General features: G+C 42.5%; 1 protein-coding gene across 1 annotated transcript in view; it reads left to right on the plus strand.

Moving 5' to 3' along the window:
• Nucleotides 1-27,050, plus strand: part of LOC132815434 (uncharacterized) — a 312,980-nt gene that overhangs the window by 248,375 nt on the left and 37,555 nt on the right. The gene's annotated exons all lie outside the window — the stretch shown is intronic.

The raw sequence follows: 27,050 nt of genomic DNA on the forward strand, positions 1-27,050 counted from the left end.
CTCCTGATAGGAGCAAGGCAGTGGCAAGGATAAGAGAAAGAAGGTGCCAAAGTTCAGTCCAAATAGCCCTAAACAGCAAAACAGGTGAAGGAACATTGTGCCTCAGCAACTATGAAGATAAATGAGTCTGCAGCAGCAAGGTGGTCCCATTCATTGTGGCTCAAAACATCACCAAATTATGACCACCAACCCTTCATGTTTGTTGGAATAATGAAAACACCCAAGATCTCTGTGTTAAATGAAGTAATGCACAATGTTCTCCCAAGTCAATTTGTCAAGTCCTATGGTGATAGAGAATTAACAACAGGGACAGGGCTGTAAATCAGGGATCTCAAATCATGGATCTGCATACCGTAAAGGTCATTGGACACCTGTCCTGAGGTGTCAGAGATACCTGTTGTAGCATCATCTGTGAATGAGCTTTAAGATACTATCTGCTCATCCCAAATGCAGAAAGATCTAGAAAAGGTTCCCTAAAAATAGTCTGCCTACTTTCTTCAGACTAGGGGTACATGCCCCATCTTTCTGGTCAGAGAAAGAAAACTCTAAATTTTGGAATTTGGAACATTAGAGTACTCTCGGATAATGTTAAATGTGGCTGTCTGGACAGAAGAACTGCAATTATATCACATGAACTGTTAAGATTCCGAAGTGACATTGCTGCTCTCTGTACTGTCCTTCCTGGCAGTTGAAGGAAAGACAAGATTATCAGTGAACCTACAGAGTTGGCTTTGCTTTCTTGAATAAGATCCTGGATTCCCTGCCAACAACTATATAAAGGATAGGCTAATTTCACCCACTGCTTACCCATAATTAATTTGCTGCAGTCAATTTTTCTTATGCACTGACCCTTGACTCAGATGAAGACATTAAGGAAATGTTTTATTCTGACATTGATAAATCCTTATTGCCAATCCAAAAGAAAAGATCTATTGTTGAAAATGTGCTCAGAGACAGAAGTAGACTAAGTCTTTGTAATCCGAATCTTTGATTGAACTATGTAAAATTTATATATAACAGGGAAAGATCACTGCATGCCATCTTACAGTAATACCTTTTATGTATTGCCCATCGTACGACCTGACATCATTGCTTGCTGACTGATGCTGCTTCCATGTACCACCTGACAAGTAATCGTAATGTCCCTGATAACTTGCATTTTTATTCATTAACCTGTATTCTAATATTCTTACTTTTCTATCTGTTCCCCTCACCACTGAGGGGAGGCTTGTGGTGAGGCTTCAATCACTGACTTAATTTCCTGTTTGACCTTCCTTGACGTGGACTGATTGGGCATTTATTCTTCATGTAATGTGATAAGGCATGCTCAGATTCTCCAGAACTATGAACAGTATCAGGAATTCTGACCCGAATTGTCCTGATTTGTTATGATCTTGTGATTCATCCATCTTTTAGTTAAGTTGGAGATCGAAGTAAGCTACCTGCTTAGTAATGAACAATCTTGATGGGGCCTGCTCCATAACTAAGATATATTGGAGTATATTGTCAAGAATTGGATTGAACTTGGCTGGTTATGAGTACTGTATGAAGCCATTTACCCATTTGTTATGATTTCTGTTAATTTCTCTTACTGCTTGTATCTGCCCATTCCAATCTCTGCCAAACGCAGCTGCCGTACTCTACCATTTTTTTTGTTTTGTTTTATCAGACTGAGACAGTCTGTTCTAATCTAATTTGTTTAATTCTACACACATGGATAGAGAACTGCTTGGATAGAGAACTCTTGTCAAGCAGGAAACAAAGAATAAGCAGGTCTTTTTCTGAGTGGCAGGCAGTGAGTAGTGGTATACCACGGGGATCAGGGCTTGGACCATAGCTATTCACAATATTTATTAATGATTTAGTTGAGGGAAGTAAATGTAATATCTCCAAGTTTACAGATGATAAAAAGCCAGGTGGGAAGGTGAGGTATGAAGAGGATGCAGAGTTACTTCAGTGTGATTTGGATACATTGAATGAGTAGATAAATGCATGGCAGATGCAGTATAATGTGGATAAATGTGAGGTAATCCGCTTTGATAGTAGAAACAGAAAGGCAGATTATTATCTGAATGACAGTAGATTTCACTTCCCCTTTTCCCAAAGAGATCTAGATCACCCTGTATATCAATTGTTGAAAGTAAACATGCAGGTGAAGAAAGTAAATGGCATGTTGACCTTCACAGCAAGAGAATTCCAGTACACGAGCAGGGATATCTGCTGCAATTGTATGGGGTCATGGTGAGATATGCCTGAAGTATTGTGCGCAATTTTGTTCTCCTTTTCTGAAGAATGATATTGGAAGGAGTGCAGTGAAGATTACCAGATTGGTTCCCGGGATGGCAAAACTGACATATGAAGAGAGACTGGATCATTTAGTATTGTATTCATTGTGTTTGAACAATGAAGGCGGGTTGAGGGAGGTGGGGGGAATCTCATAGAAACCTATAAAATGCTGGAAGGATGTTCCCAATGACTGGGGAGTCCAAAACCAGGGCTCACAGTCTAAGGGACAGGCTAAGCCATTTAGGACTGAGATGAGGAGAAATTTCTTCACTCAGATTGTGAGCCTGTGAAGTTCTCTGCCGCAGAAAGTGATTGAGTCTAGAGCATTGAATATTTTCAAGAAGGAGATATATATCGTTCTAAAGGCTAAAGGGATCAGAGAGTATCTGGAGAAAACAGGAAGACAGGCCTGAATTGAATGATCAGCCATGAACATACTGAATGGCGGAGCAGGCCTGAAGGGCTAAATGGACCATTGGTGGTCCTGCTGTTTCTATGTCTACGTTTCTGCCATGTATGTTTTAGTATTGGAATATTGCTGTTGCTGGACTTTGTTTAAATTTTCATTCTAGGACTGGGTACTGCTGGGTGTCATTTTGATTGTGCCATGGAAGAATTTTTTGATTTTTACAATTGCCACCATATTTTAACCATGCTCAGTGACTTACAAGGAGCAAATCTTTTTAAGCAGAATGCTTTATTAAACAATGTACAATAAATATGTAATAGGGAGACGCCTGTTTTCCCAGCTTACAACAAGGCCTTCTATATTCTGCCCATGATGTGAACTGATGTCACCATTGGTATGACAGCAGCTTCTTTTAAGTTACATTTCCGGAGGACTTTAATTCCATAATTTTGGCAGTAACTCTGAAACCTCGAGAAGAACCATTCTGAAAAGAGACATAGAAAGAGCTAATGCATTTGGTGTCTTCCAGCTGGCAGAATGTCGTCAACGTGACCTCATTATAATAAACGTTTCCTCATACCAGAAAGACAAATACAAACCACATGTAAGCATTCTAGATCAAAGCTTGGCATATGTTACATTATGTCCTTGATCAAGCTAAAAATCTTTGTGATATCTGTATCACTCAAACTATGCAAGGCACTGACACCTGCAGGACAGAGCATCAAGTTGTTCAATTAGGTAAATTCAGCTAGCAGCACCAAGACATCACAAGAACTAAAGGACCCAAGAGGAGGAAGATCAGTGTCTCAGCTATAAAACAGCTGGACTGAAAGAAGGAATTTTATAAGCATTGTGCAACCAATTTGGAAAATCTTCACACACTGAACTCAGCTTCAGAACAGTAGGATGAGCTAAACTCAGCTGCATCCACACCATTGGGTTTGAGCATTGTTATCACTGGGATTGGTTCCAAGAAAACAATCAGCAATATGTGACCTCCTAGAACAAAAATGTGTTTATGGGGGGATCCAAGATGGTGGCGACCCAGCAAGTCTGAGTCTATAGTGCTCTTCCCAAGACTTGCGTAAAGTGGGTCACCCACCCCCACCACACTCACCAAATCATTCATAATAACTGTTAAATTTAAATAGTTGCTTAGTATTACATTTAAATAGTCTAATATTTAATGAAAAATGACCAAAGGGAAGGGAGCCCGCAGCTCTCAACAAGCAGGACCCCCTCCCCCACCCTCTCCCTCTTCAGCTGCAGCAGAGGCGTCCACAGCCGCCCCGGGGGACTTACCGACGGTAACAAGCCTTGTGGAGACGATCACCAAGCTGGATGCTAAGATCGACGCCTTTATCGAGGAGTCCCAAAATCGATGGGAATCACTCTCGGCCGCGCTGCAGAAGCACGGCCGAGACATCCAGGAACTCGAGCGCGCGACCTCCGAGACTGCAGCTCAATCGGCCGTGGATCAGGTTCGGACTCTTGAACAGCGAGTCCGGACCTTAGAAAATCGATAATCAAGGTCATCGAAAAAATATTCGTTTGCTGGACCTTCCTGAACGGGAAGAGAAAGGCCAGTTTACAGCATTCCTGGAGCAGTGGCTGCCACAGCTTTTAAATCTACATGCTGGATCAGGCCAGGTAAGGGTGGAATGGGCCTACCGGGTCGTAATACGTGGGCCCGGCTCGAACCAGCGCCCAGGCCCGGTCCTGTTCCGGCTGCAGAGCTATAGGGAGAGGCAGATGCTCCTAGAAGCCTCTAGAAATCTTGGAAGGGATCCCCAAGCCATGATCTATAAAGGATCCAAGATCATGCTATTTCAGGATTTTTCCCCAGCTCTGGTCCGAAAGAGGAAGGCATTCGATAAGGCGAAGAAGCTTTTAAGGGACTTAAATATTCAGTACTCCTTACGCTATCCAGCGACGCTACGCTTTAACCACGAAGGATCCATATATAACTTCGGATCATCAGAGAAGGCTAAGGAATTCTTGAACTCTCTTAGATAAACTGTAAGAGATAGTGGATGTTGGTTTGCCTTTCTCCCCACTTTGGTCTATATTCCCCCCCTTTTTTTTCTCTTTTTTCTTACCTTATTGTTTAATATTATCATGGGGGGCGGGGAGAGGGATTTGATTTTTCTGCCACCCCCCCCGGGGTTGTTTTCTTTTAATACTTTATGTATATATGTGGGTATGTATGTATGTATATATATGTTGGGGCGTTTGGTTAATGTTGGTGGGGGGAGGTGGTTACCTTATTCTATTTTACCTCTGTCTTTAGGAGCGGGGTTGTTTCTCCCTTGTTATTTTGTATTATTATATTTAATTATTACTTGTTGAGATTGTAATTTTATACTTATATATTTATATATGGTTATTAACATTCCCAAATATATCCAGGTGTTGGTGTGGGTGGGGGTAGGGTGCTCACTGTTAACTCTAGCTTTGTATTATATTTGAATTCTCCTCATTTTATTGAGGAGCACCTGGGTCAAGGGTGGGGCATTGGTTGGGAGAGGATAAGATGGACTTTTGGAGAGGAAGTGACACCCCCTGGGAACAAGGGGGAAAATCTCCACTTAGGTACGTTTTATATTTTTTTAACTTAGAAATAGTTTTTTATTATACTGTTGTGAGTGTATTAGAGAGCCTTTATTTTTGTAAATTTTATATGCTCTATGCTCGGGATGTTCTAGATAGGGTTTCCCCTCCCGAGGGGTCTCGGATTTGCCCAGATGATTATGGTTGATCAGTCGGTTAAGTGGTGCACCTGGAATGTCAAGGGGAGTAATTCGCCAGTCAAAAGGAAGAAAATATTATCAAATCTTAAGAAAGAAAGAGTTGATATAGCTCTCCTACAGGAGACACACCTGTCGGATAAAGAACACTTGAAATTATGACAGGGTGGATTTGATCAGGCCTTTTTTTCTTCTTTTAGCTCAAAAAGCAGGGGAGTTGTTATTCTTGTTCGGAAGAATTTCCCTTTCAAAATCCTAAATCAGATAAAATTATAACAGAAGCTTTTTAAAAATTGATGGCCTATGGTGCCCGTCATACAATTATTGGGGGGGGCTTTAATTGTATTATGGATCCGGAAATAGATAGGATTCCCAAGAGTGCTGCAGGAGTATCTCCCAGATCTAGACAATTGGCGGATCTGAATAAAGAATTAGGATTGGTAGATGTATGGAGATGTCTTCATCCACAGGGCAGAGATTTTTCTTTCTACTCTAATCCACATAAATGTCATACCAGAATTGATATGTTTTTTGCCCCCTCGATTTTTTAAAATTCCATATCATCCTGTAAAATAGGTACTATAGCAATTTCCTACCACGCTGCTGTACATATGGAAACTAAGGCGAGGAACAATGGGACCCCTTCCTGATAAAAGATAGTAAATTTGTAAAGTACTTCTCCCAAGAATTTAAAACATTTTTAGAAATTAATTCAGGTACAGCAAGCAACCCATCAATGATGTGGGAGACCGTCAAAGCTTATGCACAAGGTTTGATCATCTCCTACTCAGCGACCTAGAAAAAATTGAAGGGAGAACAACAGCGTCTGCTCGAAGCACGCTTAAAAGCAGCTGAAACAGCATACGCTGATAGACCTTCTATTATAAAATTGCAAAGGATTACGGCTCTTAGGACAGCTCTAAACACTACGCTTACTCAAATGGGAAATATTATTTGCAAAACAAAGGTTAAATGAATATGGCGACAAACCGGGTAGATACTTAGCATTTCTTGCAAAGAAAAAGAAGGCCCCTCAGACTATTACGCCTATCAAGGAAAGTACAGGTATTTTGACTCATGATCATAAAAAGATTAATGCGATCTTTAGAGAATTTTATTCTGAGTTATATAAATCGCAGGATTGTGAAGATAGGACTAGGAGGATGCAGTCATTTTTAAAAAATTTGACCTTTCCGGGCCTAACTCCGGAACAGGTATCGGTCCTAAATGCTCCTCTAACAGTCCAAGAAATACTTGATGCAATTAGGCAACTCCAGAACGGAAAGGCACCGGGCCCAGATGGTTTTCAAGCTGAATTCTATAAAGAATTTACGGAAATATTGGCTGGTCCACTTATGGACATGTGTAACTATGCATATAGTCAGGGCTGTCTCCCGCCTTCGCTGAAAGAGGCAAATATCCCTCTTATCCTTAAAAAAGGAAAAGATCCAGAAGACTGTACATCATATAGACCAATATCCTTGCTAAATGTAGATTTTAAAATCCTTTCGAAAATGTTAGCACTGAGACTAGAAAGGGTACTGCCACATATTATAAAGGAGGATCAGACGGGATTTATTAAGGGCCGTAGATCATCCAATAATATTAGAAGGGTTTTGAATGTGATTCAAGCCTGTCATTGGGGAAAGATACCAGGAGTAGTAGTTTCATTAGACGCGGAAAAGGCATTCGACAGGGTTGAATGGTCATATTTGTTTTACACATTGGAAAGGTTTGGCGTTGGACAGGTGTTTACCAAATGGGTCTCAACATTGTATAGTGATCCCAAAGCAGTTGTGGTTACCAATGGATTAGGTTCGGATAGCTTCAGTGTGGGTAGGGGCTGCCATCAAGGATCTCCTCTCTCGCCATTGTTATTTACGCTAATAATTGAACCACTAGCAGAAGCTATACGGACTGATCCTGATGTAACGGCCCTGAGGATTGGTACAGGTAAACATAAAATTACCCTTTATGCAGATGATGTTCTTTTATTCCTCAGTAATCCTCTGATGTTCGTACCTCGCCTAATCCAAATTATTAATATATTTAGAGCATTCTCAGGCTATAAAATTAATTTTTCAAAATCGGAGGCTATGCCAATGGGTGGCCTGGCTATGACACCCCACTTAGTGGACGGATCCCTTTTTCCATTTCGTTGGTCCCTGGAGGGCTTCTTATATTTAGGTATTTTTATTACTCCAGTATTTGGTCAGTTGTATAAGGCTAATTTTGTGCAATTACTGGAAAGGATAAGGCAGGACCTCCAGCGATGGGGAGACCTTCCGATTTCCTGGTTGGGTAGAATAGCACTAATTAAAATGAATGTTCTGTCCCGTCTCCTATATCCTATGAGAATGCTCCCGGTGATGCTGCCGAGGATGGCTCTACGTAAATTATATGGCTGGCTGGGTTCCTTTATCTGGAATCATAGACGGCCCCTCATTAAGCTGAAGAAGCTACAGCTTCCACAGGCAAGGGGAGGACTGGACTTCACAGACTTTAGGAAATATCAGTTAAGTTCCCTATTAAGTTACATAGCTGATTGGGTCTTGTCTGATCCACAATCAATCTGGCTGGACATCGAGGCCTCTCAAGTAAAATACCCACTTATTAACCTCTTATTTTCAGACAAGAGGAAAATCATTACAGATCACTGTAAAAACCCCATAATACTAAACACAATTAAGGCTTGGAATGTAATGCGGCAAAATTAGGGTAATTTACATAAAACATCCCCCTATGCACCGATAGTAGGAGCATGGGGATTCTAACCGGGGTTTACAGATGCCACTTTTAAACTCTGGAGATCCAGGGGTATCTCATGTTTAGGGGACCTATTTAAAGATGGGGTCCTGATGTCTTTTGAACAGCTGCATCAGGAATTCGGATTACCTAATGGAGACCTCTTTCGATACTTCCAAATTCGAGATTATATACAGAAGAAGACTACGTTATTAGATAGTCTTTATAAATCAGATAGAGAATGTAATGTCCTACGACCAGTGGAGGTATCCTCCGTCAGTACTATTCATCATTTACTACATGATGAAGTATCGGGAGATATGGACAATCTGCTTAAAACATGGGATCAGGATTTGGGACTAGAAATCTCTATAGAAATGTGGAATGATATTTGGGAAAATGCTAGAAGAATTACTATCTGTAACGGAACCCAGGCTATCCAGCTGAAGATACTTCATAGGGCCCATATAACACCGGAACGATTGGCAAAATTTAAGGCAGGAGCATCTCCAATGTGTCCCAAATGCAAAATAGAGGTGGGCACTCTTGTACATTGCCTATGGACTTGTCATAAGATCCGTAGATATTGGACTAAAGTAGCAAATACCCTGACAGAAATTTTAGGAACAGAAATTAGAGTGGACCCTATATCTCTCCTTTTGGGCTTTTCGAACTTTCCCTCCCTGGATATGCACGGGAAGAGACTATTTTCTATTCTCTCTTTCTGTGCAAGGAAAAATATTTTGGTGAACTGGGTGGCTGAGGGCCCCCCTGGACTTTCAAATTGGCACAGATTAATTATGGAATGTATTCCCCTTGACTTCCTTACAAATATGGTGCACCGAAAGACTGCATTATTTTATAAAATATGGCAGCCCTTCTTGAATTACATAAATACAGATATTTCGGCCATCCTAACAAGGGCTTTTATTTAATGGAGATTACAAACCTGGCTGCTCCGGGGCCCCTTAGGAGAGGAATCCCGCACGAATATGGGTTTTATTACATTTGATGTTTATACATTCCGAGCATGTAAGAGACTTAAATATACACTCTGGTTAGTTGTAGGTTAGATTAGTAGAAAGTTGAGTTTTGTTTTTTTTTCTATTTCGGTATTTTTGTTTTCTTTTCTTTTGTTAAATTTTGACTGTTGTACATTTGATTTAATTGTATATCAATGTTTGTATTTGAGAGTTTTGTTTATTTTTGTAAACTTGTAAAAATGTTAAATTTCTAATAAAAATATCTTTTAAAAAAATGTGTTTATTGTCTAATAGAACAGTTCAAGGTTGCAAGGGCAAGACAGCAGCATTCTAACAACTCAAGGTTGATGCCTAAAGATAAATCTGGAACATAAAAGACAAGTGTTGGGAAGAAAAGCCTAGGGTATATATAACAATATGTCACCAATCACAAAATGCAAAGCTTTCATAAGCCGCCATCTATAACCAAGGTAAAATGCTCAAAATTCCCTTATTCATGGGTTGATGTTGTTCTTCTTAAGCTTGACAATGTCCACAGTGGAAATAGTTATTTCCAACAACTCCTTAACCATGCAATTATAGTGGCAACTGATGCTTTGATATTCTTAAGGCAATTACCAGTCCCTGTGGTAAGATCTTTATGTTTTAACTTTATTCTTTCATGGGATATGGGCATTGGTGGATAGAGAAGCATGTGTTGTCCATCCCTAATTGCCCTTGAAATGATTGGGTAGCTAGGTCATTTTTGAACTGAAAATGTGTTGCTCGAAAAGCGCAGCAGGTCAGGCAGCATCCAAGGAGCAGGAGAATCGACGTTTTGCCCATGAACCCTTCTTCAGGAATGTGGAAAGTGTGTCCAGCAGGCTAAGATAAAAGGTAGGGAGGAGTACCAACCAGTACCCTTTCACTGACACCCTCCTTCGACTGACTGAACTGGTCCTCACCCTGAACAACTTCTCTTTCCAATCCTCCCACTTCCTCCAAACCAAAGGAGTAGCCATAGGCACCCGCATGGGCCCCAGCTATGCTTGCCTTTTCGTAGGATATGTGGAACTGTCCATCTTCCCAACTACACTGGCACCACCCCCTACCTTTTCCTCCGCTACATCGATGACTGTATTGGCTCTGCCTCGTGCTCCCGCGAGGAGGTTGAACAGTTCATCCACTTTACCAACACCTTTCACCCCGACCTCAAATTTACCTGGACCATCTCAGACTCCTCCCTCCCCTTCCTAGACCTTTCCATTTCTATCTCGGGCGACCGAATCAACACGGACATTTACTATAAACCGACCGACTCCCACAGCTACCTAGACTACACCTCCTCCCACCCTGCCCCTTGTAAAAATGCCATCCCATATTCCCAATTCCTTCGTCTCCGCCGCATCTGCTCCCAGGAGGACCAGTTCCAACACCGCACAGCCCAGATGGCCTCCTTCTTCAAGGACCGCAGATTCCCCCCCAGACGTGATCGACGATGCCCTCCACCGCATCTCATCCACTTCCCGCTCCTCCGCCCTTGAGCCCCGCCCCTCCAATCGCCACCAGGGCAGAACCTCATTGGTCCTCACCTACCACCCCACCAACCTCCATGTACATCGTATCATCCGTAGTCATTTCCGCCACCTCCAAATGGACCCCACTACCAGGGATATATTTCCCTCCCCTCCCCCATCAGCGTTCTGAAAAGACCACTCTCTCCGTGACTCCCTTGTCAGGTCCACACCCCCTACCAACCCAACCTCCACTCCTAGCACCTTCCCCTGCAACCGCAAGAAATGCAAAATTTGCGCCCACACCACCCCCTCACTTCCCTCCAAGGCCCCAAGGGATCCTTCCACATCCGCCACAAATTCACCTGCACCTCCACACACATCATTTACTGCATCTGCTGCACCTGATGTGGCCTCCTCTATATTGCCGCCTACTTGCGGAACATTTCAGAGAACACCTCTGGGACACCCGGGCCAACCAACCCAACCACCCCTGGCTCAACACTTTAACTCCCCCTCCCACTCGACCAAGGACATGCAGGTCCTTGGCCTCCTCCATCGCCAGACCACAGCAACACGACAGCTGGAGGAAGAGCACCTCATCTTCCGCCTAGGAACCCTCCAACCACAAGCAATAAACTCAGATTTCTCCAGTTTCCTCATTTCCCCTCCTCCCACTTTGTCTCAGTCAAATTCCTCGAACTCAGCACCGCCCTCCTAACCTGCAATCTTCTTCCTGACCTCTCCGCTCCCACCCCCGCTCCGGCCTATCACCCTCACCTTGACCTCCTTCCACCTATTGCATTTCCCCTCCCCCAAGTCCCTCCTACCTACCTTTTATCTTAGCCTGCTGGACACACTTTCCTCATTCCTGAAGAAGGGCTCATGCCCGAAACTTCAATTCTCCTGCTCCTTGGATGCTGCCTGACCTGCTGAGCTCTGATCTCCAGCATCTGCAGTCCTCACTTTCTACTCGAAGGCCATCTTTGAAGGCATTTTTGTGGATGCTCAAACCCGGAAATAAACACAGAGAATGCTTAACAAACTCATTTGGTCTGGCATCATCTGTGGATAGAGAAACAAAGTTAATGCTTTGATTCCAGTATGACTCTTTATTTGAAGAGGAGTCATTCTGGACCGAAACATCAGCTCTATTCCTCTCTTAGAAGATGCTGAGTTTCTCCAGCATTTTCTGAATTTTTGAGTTAAACATCACACAACACCAGGTTATAGTCCAACAGGTTTAATTGGAAGCACACTAGCTTTCGGAGTGACGCTCCTTCATCAGGTGATAGTGGAGGGCTCGATCATAACACAGAATTTATAGCAAAAATTTACAGTGTGATGTAACTGAAATTATACATTGAAAAATTGATGGTCTGTTAAGCCTTTCATCTGTTAGGATACGGTGATAGTTTCACTTCTTTTATGTGTAAATCACAAAACTTTTTTAAAAAGTTGCATTCTCGGGTTAGCTGTTAACAATGGGTGATAGCTAGACAATATGTTGAAGGTGTTGGCCCCTGTGTTCTCTGTCTATGCCATGATGTTTAGATTGATTCTAATCTAAAAAGTGAGATAACAGAGTTTTACATAAATTCATACAGTTTTTGAGCTCAGAGTTCTACATGAATGTACGCAGTTTTTGAGCAAAGTGCAATGTAACTCTGCAAGTACAAATTCACCCCACAAAATATATGTGGGCATGTGGGTCTTTGTCTGTGTATGTGTGTGTGTCTATCTGGGGTGGGGGTGTGTGTGTGTGTGTGTGTGTGTGTGTGTGTGTGTGTGTGTGTGTGTGTGTGTGTGTGTGTGTGTGTGTAGTGAGTGCACAGTGTCTTAAGTCTGTAAGGGGGTACATGTGTGAGTGTAGGTGTCTGTAAAGGTGTGTGTGGGTGTCTGTGTGCGCGTCTGTGTCCACATGTATGTGAGATTGTGTGTGTTTAGGAATATCTGTGTGTGTATGTAGTGCAATGGTGATCACCTGTAATGTGACATGAACCAAGTGTCCCGGTTGAAGCCCTCCCTATGGGTACCGAACTTAGCTATCAGCCTCTGCTCGGCCACTTTTCTCTGCTGCCTGTCCCGAAGTCCACCTTGGAGGATGGTCACCCAAAGGTCCGAGGCTGAATGTCCTGAACCACTGAAGTGTTCCCCAACTGGGAGGGAACCCTCCTGTCTGTTGATTGTTGTGCGGTGCCCATTCTTCCGTTGTTGTGGCCTTTGCTCGGTTTCCCCAATGTACCATGCCTCCGGGCATCCTTGCCTACAACGTATAAGATAGACAACGTTGGCTGAGTCACATGAGTACCTGCTTAACAGACAATCAATTTTTCAATGTATAATTTCACTTATATCACACTGTAAATTTTTGCTATAAATTCTGTGTTACGATCGAGCCCTCCACTATCACCTGATGAAGAAGCGTTGCTCCAAAAGCTAGTGTTTTTTCCAATTAAACCTGTTGGATTATAACCTGGTGTTGTGTGATTTTTAACTTTGTACACCCCAGTCCAACACCGGCATCTCCAAATCCTGAATTTTTGAGGACAGTTAAGAGTCAACTGCATTATAGTTGATCTGGAGTCACATGTCTGCAAGACCAAGTAAGGATAGCAGTTTTCCTACCCTAAAGAACATCGGTGAACCAAATGAATCTTTACAAAAACTGATGATAATTTCATGGTCACCATTGCTGATTCTAGTTTTCAATTCCAAATTTACTAATTGAATTTAAATTTTGCCACCTGCAATGGTGGGATTTGAATCCTAGTTCTCAGAGTATTAACTTCATGGTGTGCTTAACAGTCCAGAGATGTTATCAACATTACATAATCTCCTTGTAGCTAGGTCACCGTCAATGAGACATCTGCAACAAGCAATAAAATGGATAAAAACTAACAAAGCCTATAGCCCTGATGGTATTCCAGCTGAGGTCATTGTGGCGTCTGTGCTTTTGCTCATATCAAGATTCAATGTACTCATCCTGCATATTTAGTACAAAATTTGAGTATAGAAGGAAAAGGTTACATTTTATCAAGACTTTTCATCTTCCACTGATCAAGAAAATTTGTAGGAACACCAATTCAAATGGAAAGTAACATTTTTATTATATTTGAAGAGAATGTTAATTGGTTAACAAGTGGACTCTTACTAGTGGAGGCAATGCTACAGAGAATGCAATAGTTAGTTGATGACTTGCAGTACTGATTGGTCACAGCATTGCCCTGAGAAATGAACTGGAAAATATCATCAATTTTGTTGAGTTGAAATAGGCACAATGGCTGTGCATGAACTTTCAGTTTGTAAAGGCCCCCTATCAATAATGTACGTAGCTTCTAGTTCTCACAAGTACACTACAGTGTGAGCCCAACAGATGATCCTGAATTGGTTGTCAGCATAATTCTTTGCATGTTCACATCTAACACATGTTGGGCCAATCTTGGAATCACATGTATTGTTGGACAGAGAGGTTTGCAAGCGCTAAATTGTTGGGTTAGTTAATTCCTTGAGTAAAAAGTGAGGTCTGCAGATGCTGGAGATCAGAGCTGAAAATGTGTTGCTGGTTAAAGCACAGCAGGTTAGGCAACATCCAAGGAACAGGAAATTCAACGTTTCGGGTCAGTGCCCTTAATTCCTTGCTTGTTGTGAAAAACCAAATATATATGCTATTTGATTTGATCTATTCATAATTGGGACACACAATATACTCAACGTCACACCAACACTGAAATTCATATACCAAATTATTCATTCATGTGATAAGCAGAACATCTTTTTGGCTTGGTATTACCATTCCTGTTAGGGGTGAACCACCAGTTGTCAGTGTGTGTAGCGGTGTGTAACAGCTAGCTTCATCTATTGTTCAAACTTTTGAGATACTTTACTTTGAGATAGACTGGGGACTTTTCAGGGGCAAAAGTGATGGACCTTAGGTCATGTATTCATGAGTTTGTGTGATATACAACAAGGAATGATCTGACCAGGATGACTTCAATGTGTCCTATTTCAGCATCAAGTTTGTACAGTGAACAAATAGCTTGGGCCCCATTTATGAGGTTGCTGATAAGATCACATTGAACTGTAGGAATCCCAATGCAGCTATTGACCAATGAAGGTAAACTCACAGTGGACAGTGGTAGAGAACCCCGCTGGCCAATATTTCAACCAGGGCATCCAGAAAAGGGATTTCATTTGACTGTCAAATTCAGAGGTGAATGTGAGTCTAAAGAGAAACATGTATATCCCACTTGTCAATATTGCAGGAAGACCTAGAATCTGTATCAGTGATACATAAGAACACGAGAGAAATTCTACCAGCAATGATTTTGGTACATTCTCTGGATTCAATGTTGACGAAGGCTAGTGTCTTTCTTGACTTTAGAAGCCAAGAAAGCTCAACAAATATTTCGGCAAAACTGCTGTAAAGCTAACTGCAATGGAGTGGATACCGTGTCTGGTTGGCTAAAAAGTGGTTCCCTGCTAGGTCCTGCTTTCTCAACACTCAAGTGACTGCTGTTCCAGGAGACAACACAAGGAACTCTACAAAGACACTCAGAAACGCTCCTTGACATTATTACTGGAAGTACCTTCCTAGCAATCCTTCAAAGTGGAAAAACATTGTGTCCATCAAGATGCATCATGTATGGGGTCCTAATCCATCAGTGATGAGGCAGAGCAGTAAGAGAGAAGGCAAGAAAAGGAAGCAAATTCTGTTCTTCTGGTCCCACTGCCACATATGGCATCCTGGCCCATGTGCCCTTTTGAAGATTCAGAGCAGAATCTTGCAACCCTGAATAGATATTGTCCTCAAATCATGGGACTGCCAACAATTATGGTTGGCAACAGTGAGGAAGAAACTGAGCAGAAGATAGATAAATTAGGATAAGGGATAAATTTCTGCAAATATTTGGATCAACTATGCAAAGTGTATAATCAGCATTTGACTCTGTGGTAAATGTAAGGTATGATACAGAGAACCTATCAATACTGAGAGATCAGTTTCTTTCTTTCCCCAATCACTACTGCAATTTTTGTTTGGCCAAAGTTCATTAATGCTTGAGAGCACCATGCTTTATTGGACCCAAGCTGCATGTTGGAGACGTCATGTTTTATTGAACCATCAATAGTTTACAACTAAGGTGTCGTCCCACAAAATTTAAGGCTGAATAGGATTACTTTCAATTCTCTCCTAGCAGCTAACTTAGTGGGGAAGAATGAGCAGAAATAGACAGCTGTCAGGAACGACTTTTAAGCCTAGTCAGTGATACTTTTCTTCAGCCAGAAGAGCTAATATAAAATAAACAATTTGAAGCAGATTATATAGCAATCTGAAGTAACAAAAAGAACTTGCATCTATAAAGCATCATGTGTATTCAGGGTTTTCCAACCAACTGATTGTTTTGAAATTCAGAAAAATGGAAATAAAGCCAAAGGTAGTAGTCACCCAACATGAAAAATCTCTCAAACAGCAAATGAACAATTTTACATTTAGTGGTATCAGTTGAAGTCGAAATATTGATCAATACAGAGGTTTCCCCACATACTGTGGCATTCTTCAAAGTACATAAGCAGGCACATGGGTCTCGTGCAAAATCCCACCAGAAATAATAACAACTTTCATTTATGCACTACTTTAAACTTAGAAAAATGTCCCAAACACTTCACTGGAATGTATCAAACAAAATGTGACAAGCAACAGAAAGACATAATAAGGCAGTTGAGTAAAATTTTGGTCAAAGAGAATAAGATTTAGTGTTCTAAAAAGGATAGGTGCACAACTTCAAGAAAATTTCAGAGATTTACACTGAAGCAACTGAAGGCATTATCACTAGTGGTGGTGAACAGTTAAAATTGCTGGTGTGGAAGAAGCCTGAATTGAAACAGTGAAGAAATCTTGGAGAGCTATGGCACTGATGGATGACTTAGGATGAATTGCATCCCAGGCTGTCATGGGAGGCGAGGCAGGAAATTGGAGGGACTGGGACACAAATTTTTAATTCCTTTCTGGCCAAAGGGGAAGTGCCATAGGTCTGGAGAATGGCTATTATGGTTCCACGTTTTAAGAAGGGAGGTAGAGATGAACCAGGAAATTATACACCAGTGAGTCTCATGTCAGTGGTAGGGAAATGATTGGAGAAAATTCTGAAGGAGCAAATTAACACCCACTTGGAAATAAATGGTTTAATTAGGAATAGTCAGCATGGCTTTGTCAGAGGGAGGTCATGTCAAACAAACTTATTAGAATCTTTTTGAAAATGTGATCAATTGTGTGGATGAGGGATATCCAGTGGTGTAGTTTATATGGATTTAGCAAAGCTTTTAACAAGGTTCCGCATGGGAGACTGATTGAGAAGGCACATGGAATTGAGGGAAACGTGGTGAGGTGGATCAGAAACTGGCTTAATAGAGGAACACAAAGGGTAGTGGTAGAATGCTTTTTGAGTGACTGGAGGCCGGTGTCCAGTGGTGTACCACAAGGATCAATACTGGAGCCCTATTTACATACATAAATGATATAAATGAAAATGGCGGGGCAGCATTTTTAAGTAAATTTGCAGGTGACATCAAGATTGATAGTGTGGCTAATAATAAACAAGATGGTTATAAGTTACAGGAATATGTAGATGGGTTGGTCAATTGGACAGACCAGTGGCAGATAATATTAACTCTAATAAGTGTGAGGTGATGCACTTTGGAAGAAGAAACAAGATGAGGGAGTATCCAATGAATGGCAGGACACTGGGTAGCTTAAAGGAATAGGGGGATTTTTGAGTAATTATTCACAGATCCCTGAAATCGGCAGAGCATGTGAATAGGATAGTTAAGAAGGCATTGGGGGCACTTATTTTCATCAGTCATAGCAAAGAATATAAGAGCAAGGAGGTAATGTTGGAGTGGTACAGAGCTTTGGTCAGGCCACAACTGGAGTACTATGTGCAGTCTGGTCACCCCACTACAGGAAGAATGTACTGACACTATAGACGTTTACAGAGGAGGTTCACTAGGATGTTGCCTGGGATGGAGATATTGAGCTATAAGGAGAGACTAGATAGGCTTAGGTTATTTTCTTCAGAGCAGAGAAAACTGACAGGGGACATGATTGAGGTGCACAAGATTATGAGGGGTATGGATGTGGTGAATAGACAGTAGCTGTTCCCCTTAATTGAAAAGCCAGTCATGAGAGAGCATAATTTTAGGGTAAGGGGCAAGAGACTTGTGGATAAATTTGTTCACTCAGCAGATAATGGGAATCTGAAATGTACTGCCTGGGGAGGTAGTCGAGGCTGGAAACCTTACAATCTTTTTAAAAAATGCTTCAAATATCATAATATAAGAAGGATATGGGACAAGTGCGGGAAATTGGGATTAGCACACTTTTAGTGGTAGTTATGTTGGTGCAAACTTGATGGATCAAAGGACCTTTTCTGTGCTGGATGAATCTAAAAAATATGACACTCAGCTTTGATGTTTTGCTCACATAGCAGTGTTGTATTCTTAGGAAGATGTTTCCTGTTTTGGTTCCAGAATCTGTTTGTAACAGGCTCAGTGACCACTAACTATAGAAGTTGTGTAGAGGCAGAAGCAGAACCAGCTATTGTGAATGAATCTTTTTTTCTCCCCTTATTCTGTCATGGGATGCAGATATGGGTGCAATATTTGTTCCCCATCCTCAATTGCTCTTGAACTGAGTGACTGGCTGTGGGCCTGGCATCACATTTAGGCTAGACCAGGTAAAGATAGCGAATCTCCTTCCCTAAAGGGCACTAGTGAACCAGATAGTGTTAGTTTTCCTGATCGCTATCATTGAGACTGGGACTTTATGTTCCTGATTTTGTGAACTGAATTCCAAATCAGCAGCTACTATGATGGGACTTGGACCCATGTCCCCAGGCCATTGCCAACTTACATCTGTTACGACACGGACTAAACCCTCCTGCTTAATTTGAAACCAGCTATAGAAAAGATTTATCCCATGCAGTAATCTGTAAAAATTCGAGTGGCCAAAAACTACTTAAAGTAAAAATTAACAACTTTATTTCTTAAAGTAAAGCTGAGAATAATTAACTAACAACTATTTACAATTCCTTCCTCTAACCTATCTTTTCCCTTCCCTTCTTGAATGCTAGTCTGATAAAACAGCTAATTTACAGAAAAATTCAAATTTTAAAACTAGCCAGCTGTCGAATCTTCTCTTTATCTTCGTCAGTAGATTTGCTCCCCAGGTCAGTGTTGAGGTTTTTCTCTGTGCAAACTCCTTCTCTAGACAGACACCTCTCAGAGAGTTCTGACTAGCAGTTTACACCTGTTGTTCTGGTGGCAGTTCTCCCCACCCCCACCCTCCTCTCACTTATCTCTCCACTCTTCAAGCTCTCTGCTTGTATTCCTGATAAAGGGCTTCTGCTCGAAACGTTGATTTTACTGCTCCTCGGATGCTACCTGAACTGCTGTGTTTTTCCAGCACCATTCTAATCTAGACTCTGGTTTCCAGAAGCTGCAGTTATTGTTTTTTTACCTGGCAGTTCTCCTCCCAGCTGTTCAATTTTCCCCAGTCTTATACGCACCACCACCCCCCCCCCCCCCAAAGCATCAGATTGTGTCATTGGCTTTTAAGATTGCCAATATACTCAGATCAAACTTGATTGGAAGTTGGTATTTTCTGGGGTATAATTTAAACTGATTGACCAATTCGAATCTGTTTTTGTCATTTCCAGGCAACCAGCTACCCCAGTAGCTGGAGCACATGTTACATTGTGTCTTATTGAGAACATTTGGTGCTGTCACTGCTCGCTTTTCCTCTCTTAAGGGTATAGTACACTCACATCTTCATAACACATCATACCCTGAAGAAGAAGAAGTACCCTGAATAATTTCTTCCAAGGAGAGAGACCTCCACACCAAGCATGAAGATGGCAATACGTTGGCACCAATCGATGATCATGGTATTCTGGATCAACACAGATTAATATTTTGTCTTAGGGAATGCTGTTGCACACGACAATTGACAAAGGTCTTTAGCCATTCATCCGTCCTATTATGGCACCAATATATAAGGATGGATGTGCCCACTCAAATCACCTTTGACCAGGTCCCTCACAGCTCCACATTAGCAATGCAGAATTGTGTGACTTATAGAACATAGAACATAGAAAGATACAGCGCAGTACAGGCCCTTCGGCCCTCGATGTTGCGCCGACCGAATCCTACCTAACCTACACTAGCCCAATAACTTCCAAATGCCTATCCAATGCCCGCTTAAATGACCATAAAGAAGGAGAGTTCACCACTGCTACTGGCAGGGCATTCCATGAACTCACAACCCGCTGTGTAAAGAATCTACCCCTAACATCTGTCCTATACCTACCACCCCTTAATTTAAAGCTGTGTCCCCTAGTAACACCTGACTCCATTAGCGGTAAAAGGTTCTCAGTGTCGACCCTATCTAAACCCCTAATCATCTTATACACCTCTATCAAATCTCCCCTAAACCTCCTTTTCTCCAATGAGAACAGCCCCAAGTGCCTCAGCCTTTCATTATAAGATTTTCCTACCATTCCAGGCAACATCCTGGTAAACCTCCTCTGCACTCGTTCCAATGCCTCCACATCCTTCCTATAGTATGGCGACCAAAACTGCACACAATACTCCAGATGAGGCCGCACCAGAGTCTTATACAGTTGCAACATGACCTCAGGACTCCGGAACTCAATTCCTCTACCAATAAAGCCCAGTACACCATATGCCTTCCTCACAGCACTATTTACCTGGGTGGCAACTTTCAGAGATCTGTGTACATGGAACCAAGATCCCTCTGCTCATCCACACTACCAAGTAGCCTACCATTAGCCCAGTAATCCATAGAACATAGAACATAGAACATAGAAGGATACAGCGCAGTACAGGCCCTTCGGCCCTCGATGTTGCGCCGACCGAGTCCTACCTAACCTATACTAGCCCAATAACTTCCAAATGCCTATCCAATGCCTGCTTAAATGAACATAAAGAAGGAGAGTTCACCACTGATACGGGCAGGGCATTCCATGAACTCACAACCCGCTGTGTGAAGAATCTACCCCTAACATCTGTCCTATACCTACCACCCCTTAATTTAAAGCTATGTCCCCTAGTAACACCTGACTCCATTAGCGGTAAAAGGTTCTTAGTATCTACCCTATCTAAACCCCTAATCATCTTATACACTTCTATCAGATCTCCCCTAAACCTTCTCTTCTCCAATGAGAACAGCCCCAAGTGCCTCAGCCTTTCCTCATAAGATTTTCCTACCATTCCAGGCAACATCCTGGTAAACCTCCTCTGCACTCGTTCTAAAGCTTCCACATCCTTCCTATAGTATGGCGACCAAAACTGCACACAATACTCCAGATGAGGCCTCACCAGAGTCTTATACAACTGCAACATGACCTCAGGACTCCGGAACTCAATTCTCTGCCAATAAAGCCCAGTACACCATATGCCTTCCTCACAGCACTATTTACCTGGGTGGCAACTTTCAGAGATCTGTGTACATAGACACCAAGATCCCTCTGCTCATCCACACTACCAAGTAGCCTACCATTAGCCCAGTAATCCATCATCTTGTTATTCCTACCAAAGTGAACGACTTCGCACTTAGCTACATTGAATTCCATTTGCCACACTTCCGCCCAGCTCTGCAACTTATCTATATCCCGCTGTAACCTACCACTTCCTTCCTCACTATCCACAACTCCACCGACTTTCGTGTCATCCGCAAACTTGCTTACCCAGCTATCAAGTCCTTCCTCTAGATCATTTATAAAGATAACAAAAAGCAATGGTCCCAAAACAGATCCTTGTGGTACACCGCTAGTAACTGCGCTCCAAGATGAACATAATCCATCAACTACTACCCTCTGTCTCCTTCCAGCCAGCCAATTCCTAATCCAAACCTCTAATGTATCCTCAATGCCATACCTCCGAAGTTTTAGCATTAGCCTGCCATGGGGAACCTTATCGAACGCCTTACTAAAATCCGTATACACAACATCTACTGCTTTACCCTCATCCACTTCCATAGTCACCTTCTCAAAGAACTCAATAAGGTTTGTGAGGCACGACCTGCCCTTCACAAAACCATGCTGGCTATCCCTGATCACGTTATTCCTACCCAGATGTTCATAAATCTTATCCCTTACCATTCTCTCTAAGACTTTGCCCACCACTGAAGTCAGACTCACTGGCCTATAGTTACTAGGGCTATCCCTACTCCCTTTCTTGAACAATGGGACCACATTCGCTATCCTCCAGTCCTCTGGTACTATTCCCGTTGACAATGACGACATAAAAATCCAGGCCAATGGCTCTGCTATCTCCTCCCTAGCTTCCCATAGGATCCTGGGGTAAATGCCATCAGGCCCAGGAGACTTATCTATATTCATCCTCTCCAATATTCCCAAAACCTCTTCCCTGCATATTTCCAGGGCATCCATTCTAATTATTTGTGATTCCATATTCACATCAGCAACAGTGTCCTGTTCCTGAGTGAATACTGATGAAAAGTACTGATTTAATGTCTCTCCAATCTCCTCCGCCTCCACACACAACTTCCCACTACTATCCTTGACTGGACCGATACCTACCCTAGTCATCCTTTTATTCTTGACATACCTATAGAAAGCCTTTGGGTTTTCCCTAATCCTACCAGCTAAAGACTTTTCATGTCCCCTTCTCGCTTTTCTTAGCTCCCTCTTTAGCTCCTTCCTGGCTACCTTATAACTCTCAATCGCCCCTACTGAACCTTCACGCCTCATCTTTACATATGCCGCCTTCTTCCCTTTCACAAGGGACTCCAATTCCTTACTAAACCACGGCTGCCTCACAAGGCCCTTTACACCATGCCTGACTGGTACATACCTATCGAGGACACACAGTAGCTGCTCCTTGAACAATCCCCACATCTCATTAGTGTTCTTCTCTTGAAGCCTGTTTTTCCAATCCACACAACCTAAGTCATGCCTCACTGCATCATAATTTCCCTGCCCCCAGCTATAGCTCTTGCCCTGCGGCGCATGATTATCCCTCTCCATCACTAAAGTAAAAGTCACCGAGTTGTGGTCACTGTCCCCGAAGTGCTCACCTACCTCCAAGTCTAACACCTGGCCTGGTTCATTACCTAGAACCAAATCCAATATAGCCTCCCCTCTTGTTGGCCTGTCGACATATTGTGTCAGGAAACCCTCCTGCACACATTGTACAAACACCGACCCATCTAATGAACTCGAGCTATAGCTCTCCCAGTCAATATCTGGGAAGTTAAAGTCCCCCATAACAACCACCCTGCTACCTTCACTCTTTTCCTGAATCATCCTCGCAATATTATCCTCTACTTCTCTAGGACTATTAGGAGGCCTGTAGAAAACACCTAACAGGGTGACCTCACCTTTCCTATTTCTAACCTCAGCCCAAACTACCTCAGATGGCAAGTCCTCTTCCATCGTCCATTCCACTGCTGTGATACTGTCTTTGACAAGTAATGCCACGCCTCCCCCTTTTTTACCCCCATGTCTGATCCTACTAAAACATTTGAACCCTGGAACGTGCAACAGCCATTCTTGTCCCTGTTCTACCCACGTCTCTGTAATGGCCACAACATCGAAGTCCCAGGTACCAACCCACGCTGCAAGTTCACCTACCTTATTCCTTATACTTCTGGCATTGAAGTATACACACTTCAATCCACCTCTCTGGTTACAGGCACCCTCCTTAGAGATCGTTGCATTATTCCTAACCTCCCTACACTCAAGGTCCTGTACCCTAAAGCTACAGTCCTGGTTCCCATGCCCCCGCGGAGTTAGTTTAAACCCTCCCAAAGAGCACTAGCAAACCTCCCCCCAAGGACACTGGTGCCCCTCAGGTTCAGGTGTAGCCCATCCTTTTTATAGAGGTCCCACCTTCCCCAGAAAGGACCCCAGTTGTCCAGAAACCGGAATCCCTCCCTCCTGCACCATCCCTGTAGCCACGCATTTAACTGTTCTCTCTCCCTACTCCTCGACTCTCTATCACGTGGCACGGGTAACAAACCAGAGACTACAACTCTGTTTGTTCTAACTCTGAGCTTCCAACCTAGCTCCCTGAAAGCCTGTCTGACATCCTCACCCTTCTTCCTACCTATATCGTTGGTGCCAACGTGGACCATCATCTTGTTACTCCTACCAAAGTGAATGACTTCACACTTAGCTACATTGAATTCCATTTGCCACCTTTCTGCCCAGCTCTGCAACTTATCTATATCCCGCTGTAACCTACCACTTCCTTCCTCACTATCCACAACTCCACCGACTTTTGTGTCATCCGCAAGATGTAAATCAGAGAGAGTAGAGAATCTTAGAGAAAGTAAATCAGAATGTAATAATCAGGAGCACAGTCTGAGATTGACAGCAGCAAGATCTAGAGCAGCAGGTCAGGCAGCATCCTAGGAGCAGGAAAATCGACGTTTCGGGCATGAAGAAGGGCTCATGCCCGAAACATCGATTCTCTTGCTCCTTGGATGCTGCCTGACCTGCTGCGCTTTTCCAGCAACACATTTTCAGCTCTGATCACCAGCATCTGCAGTCCTCACTTTCTCCTAGCAGCAAGATCTAGGGCACTATGATTTGTATGGATTCATTTCATGCCCCCTGCACATTTCATCATGGTATTGACGAATGAAATAGAGAAAATAGTGATTTAAGCATACAATGTATTTGGGAGCCACAACCCTATTCATTTTAAATTTGGAAGGAAAGGGAAGTTCATTGGTGTTATTATTATGACTATGATATCCAGATTATGGTTAAGGAGGTGCCGAAGGAGAAAGAGTTTTTGCATCCATTTGACAGGTGAAACTGTTCAGAATCCAGAGTATCCCACCCACCCACTTCACCAAATCCATACCACCTGCAGCAGAGTCTGTGGTTTCAGGATTGGATAATTCAGCCACCACAAAACCTCCACACCATCTCCCTGGAGTGAAAAAAGTCATCCCTAACTCTGAGGGACTTCTAAAGAAGAAGCAAGCCTTCTGCAACCACAAAGAGGGCATGGACAGAATTATCAATGACAGTTAGTGCTGCAGTTCAACATTAAACAGTCACAGATACAATGTAGGAAAAGGTTCCATGATCTTCTGCATTCAGCTACTTGACTTGTTGGCACAAGCATTGTTAGGTCCAAGTTCATATCGCAAACAACAGCTAAGGAGGAAGACCTGGCAAGTATCTCTGCAATAGCATTGAAGCTTGTATATCCAAGCTGCTACTGCAGGAATGCACAGCAGTGATGTCAATGCACAATACTGCGATGCACAAACGCCTTTGAAAAATATCTCCCTGGCTACACTCAGGCTAACATTATTTCATGTTGTATTTAGAGTTTAACTGTCCCCAGAATACCTGAATTGGGAATGAATCTGAGAGACTATTTGAATGCCAAGCAGACAACCAAAGAAGTAGCCAGGGTGCTTTTCTAGCTGGTTGTCAGTAATGGAGATTCACCCATATCAAGTCGTAAAGGCACTTGGAGGATGTTTGTAGTGGTAGAGGTGATGCTGTTGCTTCACTGAGCATGAATGGATGTGGGAAAGAGAGTAAGTGCAATGGCAAGGGTTATTGCATCATAAGAAGCAGCATAAACTTGATTAAAGGCAATGGCATGTGTCAGTGTTTGCTTTCACAGTGAGGAGGGCTACACCCAAATAACTTCTGTGGAAAGGAAAACAGAGTTAACATTTCAAGTCAATAAGATTGTTTTGCTGAACTGAATTTAAAGTTCTGAAGATGAATCATATTGGACTTAAAACGTTAACTGTGTTTATTCCTCCAGAGATGCTGCCAGACCAACTGTTTTGCCAGCATTTTCTGAATTAATTTCAATTTTACAGCATCCACAGTATTTTACTTTCTCCTGAATAAATCCTTTAGTATTTCCCAGTGCTGGTCACTCACCCATACCCACCTCACCTTCATATTAACACAAGTCCATCACGTGAAACTCAGTTTGGGTTTTGTCAGGTCCATTTGGTTCCTGACCTCATAACGACCTTGATTCAAACATGGACAAAACAGCTGAATTCCAGAAGTGAGGCCTGCCTTTTAAATTTCTTTCTCAGTCCCCTAAAATTTGCTTTCAGGACCTCATTTCCATTCTTACCGATATAGTTGGGGCCGAAATAGTCCTCAATCTCTGGATGTTCACTGACCCCAAAAGAACACCATCCCTCTGTGACATTATTGACCCTGCTATTAGGGAAGCACTGTACCATCCTGAAATCTTGTCTTCAGCTGCAGACATGACTATCTGATCCCCTAACTAAAGAATCACAGTGCCCTTCCACTCTTCTGCCCTCACTCCCATAAACTGCTGTTCCCATGTATCTTATGTCAGTGACTACTTGTCAGTTTAATTTCAGATGCTTTCTGCTTTAGTTCATTGGATGGTGGTGTAAACCATGGTGGCTGTATGGTCTACACTGGTTCTTACCTTGTGTTCTTATTTTCAAAAGCATGACCATTTAGTAAATAGAGGACTCAGGTTTAAGGTTAGTTAGTAAAAGCACCAGAAGCTTTATGATAGAATCTTTTACATCGTGAAAAGCTTCCTTCATAAAAGATGTTGTATTTAAAGCTTAACTGTCTCTTGAGCAACTGAATTGGGTGTGAGTCTGTGAGACTGTAGACTATTTGGAATGCCAAGCAACAATACTTTATCATGGATTCTACACTAGCAGCTTAATATATGTAGGGAATGTTTTGCACAGTTGTGTCCAGGTACCAAAAGTAATCAAGTGAAACTCCAGAATGTCCATTTCATCTCAATAAGTACTGAATTGTTGTTGATATCATAGAATCCCTACAGTGTGGAAGCTGGTCATTTGGCCCGCGAGTCCACACCAACCCTTTGAAGGGCATCCCACCCAGACACACCCTGTTACCCTGTTACCCCCTGGCTAACCCACCTAGCTGCATATCCCTGAATACTATGGGCAATTTGGCATGGCCAATCCACCTAACCTGCACATCTTTGGACTGTGGGAAGAAACCAGGGCACCTGGAAGAAACCCATGCAGACAGGGGGAGAACTTGCAAACTCCACACAGGCAATTGCCCGAGGATCAAACCCAGGTCCCTGGCTCTGTGAGGCAGCTGTGCCAGTCACTGTGCCACTCCTGAATTTTAGCTGAAATTACCAATATGTGTCAAAGAATCTCAACATCTATTTGAATAAACTGACTAGTTTGGAATTATAATGAACAAGCCTAAGATAAAAGTGATATGAGTTCTTTCCATGAATTCACTTGTAAATGCAAATTAGAAACTATTTAATTCATGCCCATCACATGACATTTCTACTTTAGTAGCAAAGTCTACTA

The sequence above is a fragment of the Hemiscyllium ocellatum genome, chromosome 4, assembly GCF_020745735.1.
Source record: "Hemiscyllium ocellatum isolate sHemOce1 chromosome 4, sHemOce1.pat.X.cur, whole genome shotgun sequence".
Lineage (NCBI taxonomy): Eukaryota > Metazoa > Chordata > Chondrichthyes > Orectolobiformes > Hemiscylliidae > Hemiscyllium > Hemiscyllium ocellatum.